The 11,937-nt window shown below is 46.0% G+C and overlaps 1 long non-coding RNA gene across 1 annotated transcript; it reads left to right on the forward strand.

The window, feature by feature from the left end:
- The first annotated feature begins 521 nt into the window (after nt 1-521).
- On the forward strand, nt 522-2,480 carry LOC108447853. The gene is made up of 2 exons (XR_001863554.1): nt 522-2,032; nt 2,247-2,480. It is a non-coding gene; the product is annotated as an uncharacterized LOC108447853 (long non-coding RNA).
- The last annotated feature ends 9,457 nt before the right edge of the window (nt 2,481-11,937 follow it).

The following is an 11,937-nucleotide window of genomic DNA, read 5'->3' on the forward strand; positions in this document are numbered from 1 at the left end:
GCTGCGGCGCAAGGACTACAGCTGCCGGCGTGCCCCGCGCCAGGCACTGCGCATCCCTTGGGCGCGTCACGGGGGCGCCCGGGCGGGACCGTGAGGGGCCGTGCGATCCACGTCAAGTCCTACTTGCGCACAGCCTACGGAGCCGGGCTGGGAGAGCTGGGGCTGTTCACCTGGAGAAGAGAAGGCTCCAGGGACACCTCAGAGCCATTTCCAGTGCCTAAAGGGGCTCCAGGAGAGCTGGAGAAGGACAAGGACTTTGAACAATGGCCTGTAGTGACAGGACAAGGGGCAATGGCTTCCCACTGCCAGAGGGCAGGGCTAGATGGGATATTGGGAAGGAATTTTTCCCTGGGAGGGTGGGCAGGCCCTGGCACAGGGTGCCCAGAGAAGCTGTGGCTGCCCCATCCCTGAAGTGTCCAAGGCCAGGTTGGATGGGGCTTGCAGCAACCCGAGATAGTGGAAGGTGTCCCTGCCCGTGGTAGGAGTGGCACTGGATGATCTTTAAGGTCCCTTCCAGCCCAAATCATTCCATGAATCTGTGATTCTGTAAACAGTATATATGTATGTGTGTGTGTGTATGTATACGCACACTACAGTAAAAATCTTCGATCATCGAAGCACCCCTGAGGGCTCGGCTGGTACAAGAACACCTTGAGGAGCCCACGGCCGTCCCTGGCCCCACGCTACTGCAGTGACATCAGTAACAGGAAATCTCTGGGAGCACAAAGGGACGTCCTGGGTAAGATGAGTCTGTAACAGTCAAGCAGCTGGGACATCACTGCTGTCACTGTGGGCTTTGGGACGCACAATAAAAGTTTTGTGATTTTGAAGTATCTGCTGCAGGTACTTAGGCCACTGATATTATTTAGCCTTTACATAAAACCTTTCTTGTTTTAAGCGTATTTTTTCTTAACCTGAATGTACTACTGTATAAGTAAATGCATAGAAATTACAATATACCTTCTCTTTTGACAGTGAGGAACAAGAGAGTCCACACTCTGAAATCAGAGGAAAGACTCCCCAATTTTCAGAGAGTAGGAGAATATCCTCAATAATTCTTCAGGAAAATTACATACGTTGCAAGTGCAAAGTTTAGCATTTTCTTACAGCTGGTAGGGATGTGAAAATCCATCTTGCCTTCCACGCATAAACTCCAACAAGATCTCACAGCCACAATTAAGCGATATCTATTGATAATGCCTAAGCAAGAGAAGAGCTCCAACTGTTTGCTCCAACTGTTTCCCCAACAGACCAACATGCATGTTTTGATGCCAATCAGCCATCTGTGGTTCCGACTGACCAAGGTACACGTGCACATCACTTCAGGCACAGAAATCACTTTAATTCCAGCACAGAACAATGCATGCTGCTCAGCCAGAGGCTGAGTATGGAAAAGTCAGGAGTGTGCAGCTTTGTCAGAGAGATGGGAATCCCTGGGAAGCAAGTTTGGAGCCAAGTTTACAGCCCAGTATAAGGACAAACAAATTGATCAGCTGAAATAAGGTCTGGAGGGTTTTTTGTTTTCTCTAAACCTTTTCTATGCACCTTTAAATCTTTATGTTCCTTTAGTGATATTTGACCACATATACATACATTTACAGTTCCATAGTTAATGGTATATTCAAAGTAATAATGATAAAAATGAGTTCTACAAGCCTTGCTTATCGGAGATTTCTGTCTCATGCATCACCTTCATAAACAGTTGTCTCTTGTCCAGTTCCTGTCCTGGCCAGTGAACCTCTGGTGGCCTGCAGCTGGAGTTCCACATCTGCACAGCTGGATGTGGGAGGAGAAGGACTTTGCAGTGGATTTGTTGTCTCCCAGCTGGCACATAACACTGGTTGGTTTTGCAGATCACCTGTGGTTTGATTCCCAGCGGTAGGAACATTGCACTTTACCCTTCTCCCCAGCTGCCTGGATTAATGTTACCTTTAGCAGACTTGAGTGTTTGCAGGAAGAAGCCGGATGCTGCCCAAGGACACATCCCTGTAGCTCCTTGGAATCCAGCAGATGTGCATATACCCATCCCTAGGTCAGTGTGGCCATTTGCAGTCTCTTTTTGTCTTACCAGTTTTTGGTAGGTAAAGGTTGCTAAAGCAGATGTGAATAACACTCAATGTCTCTTTCTAAGAACATCACATCACTTGTCCTCTGTGTTACTGTTTTTTCCCTTCTTTTTCCAACTGGCATTTCGGACAAAGTGCTTGTTTTTCAACCTCAGCAGCCCTAATTTCTTTGTTTTTCAGCTTCTGATGCCTCCAGTCAAGTTCCACTGGTTCCATATGCTCTGTAAAATTCATGAGAAAAAGAATCTATTCCAAGTGCACAGAGTACTGATCAGTTTGTGCTTGCCAGGACAAGAGGAATGCAGAGCAATCCCCACATTCACGCTCTTTCAGATGTCATTTTCCCTGGTAAAAATCATGGCCTGTCAGTGAACTGGAAAAACAAATAAATAATTAACACAGAATACGTGGCAAGCAAAGATTAATGTAATCGAGTGGCAGAAAAACTGTGTGTCCAAGATTTTACCTTTGGGGAAAGGAGGAGAATGCTTGATTATTGTCTTTTTTCCCTGTGCTTTTTCTAACTACAAGATACTCAAGCAGGATGGAATTTTCTTGCTATTCCCTGTCATAACTTTCTTTTGACGAGTACAAACCCCAACAGATAGGAAAGTTTCCCACTATAGTGCAGGATGATCTTGTGCAAAGATTTTTCAGGAAAACCGAATGCTTTGTAGCTTTCCGGATTTGCTGGGTTTGATATGGTGAAGCTGTGCTTCTGGAGATAATTTCTGACAGATAATATTTAAAAATTTTTGTAATATTTTTCCTTTATTTCTCAGTCCGATCCAGACTGGTCTGTGGGACAGAGATTGGTGTTTGTGGCAAAATATGTGTAGCATTTATTCTTGATTGGGCTACGATAAGTAATAATATTCACATCCCTAATGAAATCTTATCCTGTTGTAACAGCCAGAACTGTCAGACAGTGAGTGCTGTTGGTGCTGGGAGCTGACTGGGAAGCCACTGAGAATTAGGGTCCGTGTGGCAGAGTGGTGCAAATGATTTTCATGTTGAATCTTTAGTGTGGTAATAAAAAAATCCTGCAAGATCATTAAAATACTGGGATTCTGTTTGATTTTTGAGCAGAAGTCTGCAAGTGGAGATTGCTGTCTGATACCTCTGGGCCCTGGGCTCCCTCAGCTAAAGGGCTGGGACAAGACTGTGTAACAGAAGCACTGAACACTTATTATTCTGCTATCCCTAGAGTATGGGATCCCCTCTCTTGAAACAGACCCTGCCTTCATTCCCTCCCTTTATCCACTCTCAACCAACTCCATTGACCTCACACATGACACACCTCTTTCTAATACTACATAATTTCCTAAAGATTGCACATCAAGTCTCTTATCAGACTTGGAAGCAAGGCTGGGTTTCTTAGCTCCTTGACAAGTGTTTAATGATTTTTTAGTATTTTTTTTTTTTAGTGAAGCACACAAAAATCCTGACAGAGTCACTTAAATACAAAATAATTCAGATAGGAAGGAACCTCTGGAGGCCTCTAGGTCCACCCCATGCTTGAACCAGAACCAACTTAGATAATGCTGGATAGGTAAGAGGTAAATACCTTCAAGGTTGGAGATCCCACAGCCCCTCTGTGCCCTGATCAAGTGTTTGATGACCCACATAGTCCATTTTATTTCCGTATATATATCTGGAATTTCACTTACAGAAGCTTTTCCTTTTTACCCCTCATCCTGTGGCTGTGCAGCTCTGCAAAGAGTACAGCTCATCCTCTTCGCACCTTCCCATCAAGCAGTTGCAGGCAGCAGTAAGGTGCCCCTTCACGTTCTCCAGGCTGAACAGATCCAGCTCTCTCAGCAGCTCCTCCTGTGTCCTGTGCTCCATCCCTGATAACTTGGTGGCCTCCTCTGGACCCTGGTACATCAGTACCTGTATAGGACAGGCACCAGGGAGCTCAGAGTGGTCCCAGCACTCACAGATGGGTTTTTATCACTGCAGAGTAAAGGATGAGGTTCCTCACCCCGCTGGCTGCACTCCTAGTGACACAGCCCTGAATGTTCTTTTTAGTCACAGAACACTCGGTTGGGGTCCAACTCAACGTATCAGGATGGCAGCACCTGTTCCACCAAACTGCTTTCGAGGCAGCACCCCACGTCCTGCTGGATTTGGGTTACTCCCTTGTTACAATCCAGTTTAAACCCAGAAAAGCAAAGCAAGCTAAGTCTCTGTGCATAAACTGGAAAGAACTTAGAAGGTTCAAAATATTCCCAGAAACGAGATTAAAACCAAAACGAGATTAGATGTTGTTGCCAAAAAATTGATGTATTTTATTTAATAGTAAAAGAGGCAAAGAGAAGGAAAGAGAAAAGAAAGAAAGCAGTGTGTGTGGGGGTGGGGGGACAGGGAGCGGTGACAGGGGTTGGGTGGAAGCACATCACCCATCCGAGGGCCCCAATGATGTCTCGTTGCTCCCCTCCATCTGCCCTGCTGGTGCTGAGGGTCCCCCGTGGCCGCCGTGACCACACCACCACACGCCACACGCCACGCCACCACACCGCACGCCAAAGAGTACAGAACTCTGTGGATTAATATACACTTCGGGCCAGGTGGGAACGCCCGCGTGTCTCCCCTGCAGGGGCCGGCTCGGCGCTGTCCCCGGCAGCACTGAGGGTCCGCTGCATCATCTCTGGTGCTCTGGGGCAGGGTCTGGGGATCCTCTGAGGGGCCCCTGTGACGCGGGTCACCCCTTCTGCTGTGTCTGAGCTTCCCCCCTCGGTGAGGGCCCCTCAGCTGGGCCCCTCTGCACAGTGGAGGACGGGCGCTCACTGCGCCTCTGACCAGAGGCTTTTCCAAGATACCCAAAGCCTCTCCTCCCCCGCCCTTCGGTGCGAGGGTCTGTTCGAGCCTGGCAGCTGATAGCCCTGGGGCTGTGGTCTCCACCTTGGAGGTGTTAAGCCTGTGCTTTGTGAATGTCCCCAGCCCTGAGCTGTTACTTCATCAGTGAGCGGTGTAAGGCCTCACTCAGGGCCCCATTCCAGGTGCGGGTAGTCTTGTCTGCAGCTTTTGTAACACAGTTTTAAAAGTCCTTCATGAAAATGTTTAAGTCATAGACTAAAATATTTCAGTCTCTGACATCCCTCCCAGACCCAGAACTATCTTTGATCACCCACATTTGTCTTTGCTGAGTTTCCCAAGGGTTTTGTCCACCTTCCTGCAGGACCTCAGTCCCTATCACAATATAACTCGACAATATGAAGCTGGTCCTGGTACCGGGGAGACCACAGTGACCATCTCTCCATGGAGGCAGTTTTGGTAGTGTGGATGTTTATCTGTTTTGGGATAGACACAGCCCCGAGCAAATATCACACAATGACTATGGAATAGTCATCGGGTGTCATCAGCACCCATTAGCACCTAAGCAATTGTCAGTCTTTAACTGTGGCTTAATGCTGCTGTCTGACTTAAGGCTGTGTAAAGTTGGTGATTTATAAATGCACGAGTACTTTGTTTTCACATAATTTCTCTTTAGTGGTGTTAAAGCACTTTGTAAGTACTATAAAGTCAATCTTCTTATTCTTCTGGAGCATTTTGTTCATTGGGTAATTATTCCAGGTAGTGCTTTATATTTTAAAATCTGACTACTTGTCTTGAAATTGTCATCCCTAGAAGGAGAAATTTTGTTGAGCTGCCTTGTAAGGAGAGTCTGAAATCATTTCACTCATGAAGATAATGGTGTAGTGTCAGAGTGTATCTATTTCTAATTGACTTTAAAATCAGAATTGATTCATTTGATTTAGGATTTAGAAAAATACCAGTAGGAAAAAATAGATTACTTCCTGTTATTTGCAGAGAGAATTAATGAACCCTTCAGGCTGGCAAGAAACTATTATTATTCCCAAGTAATCTAATTAAAGGATATAACAAAGGCATGCGGCTATTTAATTAGGTGTTTTATTACTCAACTGCTCTACAGTGCGTAATCAGAGAAGTGGGAGGGAGTGATTAGGTGTCTTGAGAACGGAAATGACACAACCAAGATATGTAGATGTTTTAAAGGATGGAGAAGCTACTGGGAAAATTGTGTCTCTCTTCCCCACGCAAAAGGCTGAAGATTATTTTTCCCTGGGAGTGAAGAACATTGTCATGAACAGCACATGTAAATGTGCTGGGGGGGTTTTCAGAAGCAGACATGAGATGTTGGCAGTGGAAAAGGTAAAACACACCAGGCAGTGCTTAACTGATGGCTCTGTCCAGCTCTTGTGTCCACACAGGCCTTGCAAGCAGGATCAGCTGGGCCCATGGTGAGGCACCACAGCAGGTCTGCAGGGTGTCCACAGGCACCACTTGGATCCCAGTTAGAGCTTTGCCCTCTGGATGATATATTGACGACTCAGGATGGGAGCAGATGCTTAGTGTCAGTGTGAGTTGGATGCCTGCTTCTGCCAGGCTCTTTGAGAAGAGGTTTTGACATGCAGATGTTAATAGAGACAGAACTTTTTGTTTAGACCCAGGTTTATTCCCATTCCACCCTGATCACCTCCCTCATTTATACAGTTGTGAATTATCTACATCTGAAAGGTTGACTGATCCCCTGAGTGGTTTGCCTCCTTGCAAATTGCTCTGGTATAAATCAGCTTGTGTTTCAGAGCAAAACAGGTGCTGATAAAAAGCCATGTAATGTCAAAACTAATACGGAGGGAGGAGGTATGATTTAAATACTTGGAGCTTGATCCAAAGCCAAATAAAGCTAATGAACTGGTTTCCATTAATAACTCTTTAATAGTCTTTATCAGCTTTAGGGGTCTGTACCTTCCTTACCTTATGTAGCACCTCGTAACAGGATACCTGAATGTCCTTCACTAAAAATTAAAACCCCACACAAGCTATCGATTCTGAAGAGTGAGAGGTGGAGTTGTGTATTTCACTATGTCCCTCTGTCCCTTGGAGCTGCAGCATTACACTTGTGAACTCTGAACAAAGCCTCTTGTCTTGGACTGACAATCCAGGTTTAGAAGATCCCTGGCTGAGCAGAAATCTTGCTCATTCACTCGATTTCTTTTATCCAGCCTTTCTTAGGCTCACTGTGCAGTGGGTAACTGGGCACTGAATTGCAACCTGAGGGTGAGTAACAGCAGGGGCAGGAAGGTTGCTGTACCAGTCCCATCACGTGCCATTAACATACCAGGTGCAGTGCTCATGATTTCCCAGGCTGGATTAAGGGAGAATTTACTCGGTTAAACTTGCTCTGCGAGGCCCAGGGTTTGGTCCTCAGTTGATGATCTGCGCATGCTTGCTATGACTGGAGAGGGAGGAGAAGATGATGCACTTGACTTACCACCAACCCAGAGCCTGGGGCTCTCAGGGACTGAACCAGCCTCTTGTGTAACAGGCTGGCCTCATGGACAAATGTTCCCATAAGGAACAAAATGTTCTAGTTTTCCTCTCATTGAGGGTATAAGAAAAATAAGGGGCAAGAGGTAATAAAATTAGTCCAAGCTTCCCTTCACACGAGTTCATTTGTTATCTTCTGGGTCTTGTTTCAGCTTCTGCCTGCACTGGGTGTACAAACAGCATTTTCATGAGTAAATAATTTCTAGTGTTCTTGAAACAAAAACACAGCCATCTTTTAACCCTTGAACTAACTGCGCTCCTCCCAAAAGGCACCCGCTCGATCATCCCCAGCTCTTGAATGTTGTTGGTCCTTGTTCCCAGAGAAGCCAAACAAAGGCTCTCTCTGCCCCCTGTTGGGCAGTTCGTGGTGGGAAGGGATGGTGATGGTACCATTAGAGCATCAGCACCTGGCACAGTGTAGAAGCCTTTACTGAGGACAGAGTAGGAGAAAATCAGCTGCAGTAAAACTGGAATGTGTTAAAATTAATGTCACTGGGGCAAATGGTATAATCCTCATAATGGAAATGCTTGCTACAGTAATATAAACATTTCTGTGGATGGAGACAGTATTAACTGAACTGGATCCCAGCCATTCTGTACTGCTGGCTGGGGCCCTCACAAGTGTGAGACAACAGAACAAAGCACTTTGCTTAGAAGACACCCATGATGGCATCACTGGTGTCCTCATTAGGCACTCTGTGACATTTACCATGGTGTGATCAAACTGGACCATCAAACACTCCATGTGTCCCTCTGCACAGAAAGGCTGTGCTGGCTGGAACAGCAGTTATACACCTCTGTGGTGATCTCTTTACCCATTGCTTTTCCTATCCCGTGTCTTCCTCCCCACACTTTCCCTTGCCCTAGCTCTGGACACTCCCTCGGGTTCTCCCTATCGGTTCCTGTATCCCAACTCCGCCCATGCATCGCCCCTGCGATCTGACAAAACCCCCCTGCACCCGCCTCATGAGGTCTCTCTGCCTCTGGGGATTTCTCGGACAGGATGTAAGATTAAAGATCCTCTAAAGCCCTCGTGGAGGACCCTTCTTGCCTCCTTCGCCGTCACTGTGTTGTAGAGCTGATAGCGGGCCTGAGCAAAACTGCGGAGCTGTCCGAAAAGGACTACAGGAGGACAGAATGGAAGCCCTGCCCTAAGAAGCCCCTGCAGCAGGGAAAGCTGCAGCTTGCTAAACTAAACCTAGCATTACAACACACCTCTTCCATCTGCATCATTCACCATGGGGATTCTTCTTCACGCCTCACTAAACCACTATGCAGAGTAGAACAACACTGGTTTCCTAACCAGGGTCTCCTGAAGGCCACCACCACAATATTGTAGTGCCTAAAAGGCAGAACTGAATTTGTGTTTGCAAATGTGCATCTGAGTTTGTGGAAGGGTGAAATAATTGCAGTTTGCATGGCAAGGGCAACCTGAGGTACAGAATATGACAGTAAGTGTTTTTTTTTTCTCAGTGGGTACCACTTTGAGACATGTAGGGAGTGCTTTGTCAGAGTATTTGGCATCGTGCTGCATTTACTAAGGTCAGTGATGTACTCTGGACTTTGGTCCCTGCAGCCTGGCAGAACACCAATCAAAAAATAGGAAAGAGCAGAGAACGCTTGTCATGGACATCTAGAAAATGGGTATGAAATTAAGGATCACTGCAAAGCCTGTCCTAAGGGCTGAGGCAGCACCAAAGGGGATGATGTGCTGTGGGTGGATAGAACTCTGTTCTCCGTGCTCACAGAGCACTGCATTATTTGTCAGACCATCCTTGCCACTCTTTGGTGCCCATCTTCCACCTGCTGTGACAAATGAAGTCCTGTGAGCAACAGCCTCATTTTCTGTGTGTTTCTAATTCTAACTCATACAGATCCTCCCAGTGTCCTGTCAAGTGAAAATCTTGTTGAACAAATCATTCTTTTTATAATAAAAAAATCAGATTGCAGAAAATCCTTCTCATAATGTTTATAACATATAAATCATCCCAATCAAGCCACTAACTGGCTTTGTATGGGGCACTTGTGTCAATATCATCTGCATTACAGAGGCTCAGACTGATGTTTTCCTCCTGGTCTTGACATCTACAGCACTTCCTAGCCACGCCAGTAAACCCAGTTGGTTTTTAAAATACATTTCTGAAGAAATGTCATATTCTTAATTTTTAAGCAGTGGGGCTTTTCGCCCTGAGTTCCACAGCTTTTCAGTGACTGTGAAATACGTAAATTTACATCCCAGAACTTCCCTACTTGAACTCCTACAGTAAATGAAACAGTCACGTGATATATAACATAAAAAACATCCTGTTACTGTGTCATGGACTCTTTTGGGTAATAGGGTTTAGTACTCCTCTTTTTCCTGTTCCTTCTTCTTTTTCACTACATCCTATTCTCTCCCTTTCATGACTGTCTTGTGCCACCTGGTGTCCCAAATTCACCAGTGACAGCAACAATGAATGGACCAGGGTGTATAGGAGCAGTCAAGGCATGAAATACTTACATGAAAATGTAGTAAAACACTGTGTGCTGAGACGTATTAATCTTTTAAATCAGAGGGTCAAGATGAACCATGCAGCTAGAGTGGCTTCTCCTTAAGCATTCCTTATGCACCCAGAAACCACTGAGAATGTTTTTTCACTGGAGCACCTTCACACCAAGTGGAGCTGATCTGTCCTCATTTAATAAAACAAGTGATTGTGAAGGTAAGAGAAAGAATATGTGAATGCCAAAGGAGAGCAGGACCCAACACCACTGTTGGCAAAACGATCCTTTGCTGTAGAAGTTTTTCCACTGCCTGTAATGCATCCGGTGGGATCTGTGGAGCTGGCAGGGCCCCAGATCCCCTGCTCACACTGTAGAGCACATACCTCACTAGTCACAGCTACCTGTGCAGCCAGGCAGGCACAGAGCTCCAGCAGCATCCTTAAAACATAGACTACCTTGGACTGCCCAATACTATTGATGTGTTTTTCTAACATACCCAGAAAATACTTGCAAACATTTCTCTGTTCCAGATACTTCCATGCTTGTACTGAAGCTGCAAAACTAACAGTGCTCTGAGCCACAAAGGAGACAAGAGGAGACTGTGCTGATGAGCAAGAGCCAGGAGAAATAACTCCTGCTGTGCTGTTGGCTCTACAACAAACTTTAATACTCTGGAATTACTGACTTCTACCCACAGAGCTGCTCACAGGTACCTTGGGGAAAGCTTTAAAGCAGAAGAGTTGCTCTAAATCCCTTTTGTCCTGCTAACTTGACAACACTCCCTCTTCCCCCAAATATTTTTGACCTTTATGAACTTAGAAAAGGGATTTACATGTAACAAAGAAATTACTCAGGAATCCAGGTTTGTGCAAGAGAAGAAGTCATGCAACTGTGATTATTCTTCAGCTGGGGTTTCACCATGTGTTCAAAGAAAATAGTCCAGTGCAGGATGGTAAGCTCTCCCGTCAGTCTGTGGCAGGATAGACATCATCCCTTGCACGTCAAAGAGCAGTGCTAAAAATGCCCATTTATTTTCAGTGCCCAAACAAAAGACTTGGAGAGTTGATCTGGTAGAAAAAGTCATCAAAGTAAACAGGTTTCCTTCCAGTAGCCATGGAAGAGTGCAGAAGAGTCCAGCATTCATAATTTTTCTAGAATTTATAATTTTTTCCCAAATCCTCTGCCCTATATCTACAAATTCCCAAATTTTCCACACAGTCAGATATGTGCCTTCAGCACCAGACATCCACGGTGTCCCACACAGGCTGCAAACAAAGGCCCACCATGTCTCATTCATCACTTTCTCCAGGCTTTCTCCAAGTGAAGCCAAGGGCAAATGGGAGCACAAAACATGGAGAAGGACAAGAGTTCCCACAAGCCATTGCATCCCTTTAACTGAGGTATGGGCAGGGCAGGAGGAGTGATCCACTGTGCTCTCATTAGAACCATCCCCATTTTTCTGCTGGGTACTGCCTGAACAAGTAGAAGCTGTTCAGTGGAAAGAGGCTTTTGGGGAGCACCAAAGAAAAACAAGACAGGCAAAGATAACCCACAGTTCTGTGGGAATAAACCAGGAGCCTCTCACTGAAGACACCCCTGGCTGCTTCCCCTGTAGACAGCAATTTGGATTTTATTTTCTCTTTCAGATCCAGAGCTAGAACAAGACAGAGAAAAACCCCAGCAGAAATGGTGCTGAAAACCACAGCCCCAGAGAAGACTCTCTCAGGAAGAGCACAGTGACACCACCCCACCCATCCCCACACAGTAGGGTCAGCTCCATGCAGGATGACCCCACGCCGCATTTATCCAGAGCAGTACTGTATTCATTGGGCACAGCCTGGTTCTTTGGTAGCGGGGAAGTGCCACAGAAGTGGCTTCTGTGAGAAGCTGCTGGAAGCTTCCACCGTGTCTGACAGAGCCAATCCCTGATGGCTCTGAAAATGGACATGCTGCTGGCCCAATTAGCGCCTCTGTGATGACAATTTAAGAAGAAAATCAAAACAGCCCAAGGGCAGTTTTTTCCAGGGGTGGC

Source organism: Corvus brachyrhynchos, unplaced genomic scaffold (genome assembly GCF_000691975.1).
Source record: "Corvus brachyrhynchos isolate BGI_N302 unplaced genomic scaffold, ASM69197v1 scaffold427, whole genome shotgun sequence".
Classification (NCBI taxonomy): Eukaryota; Metazoa; Chordata; class Aves; order Passeriformes; family Corvidae; genus Corvus; species Corvus brachyrhynchos.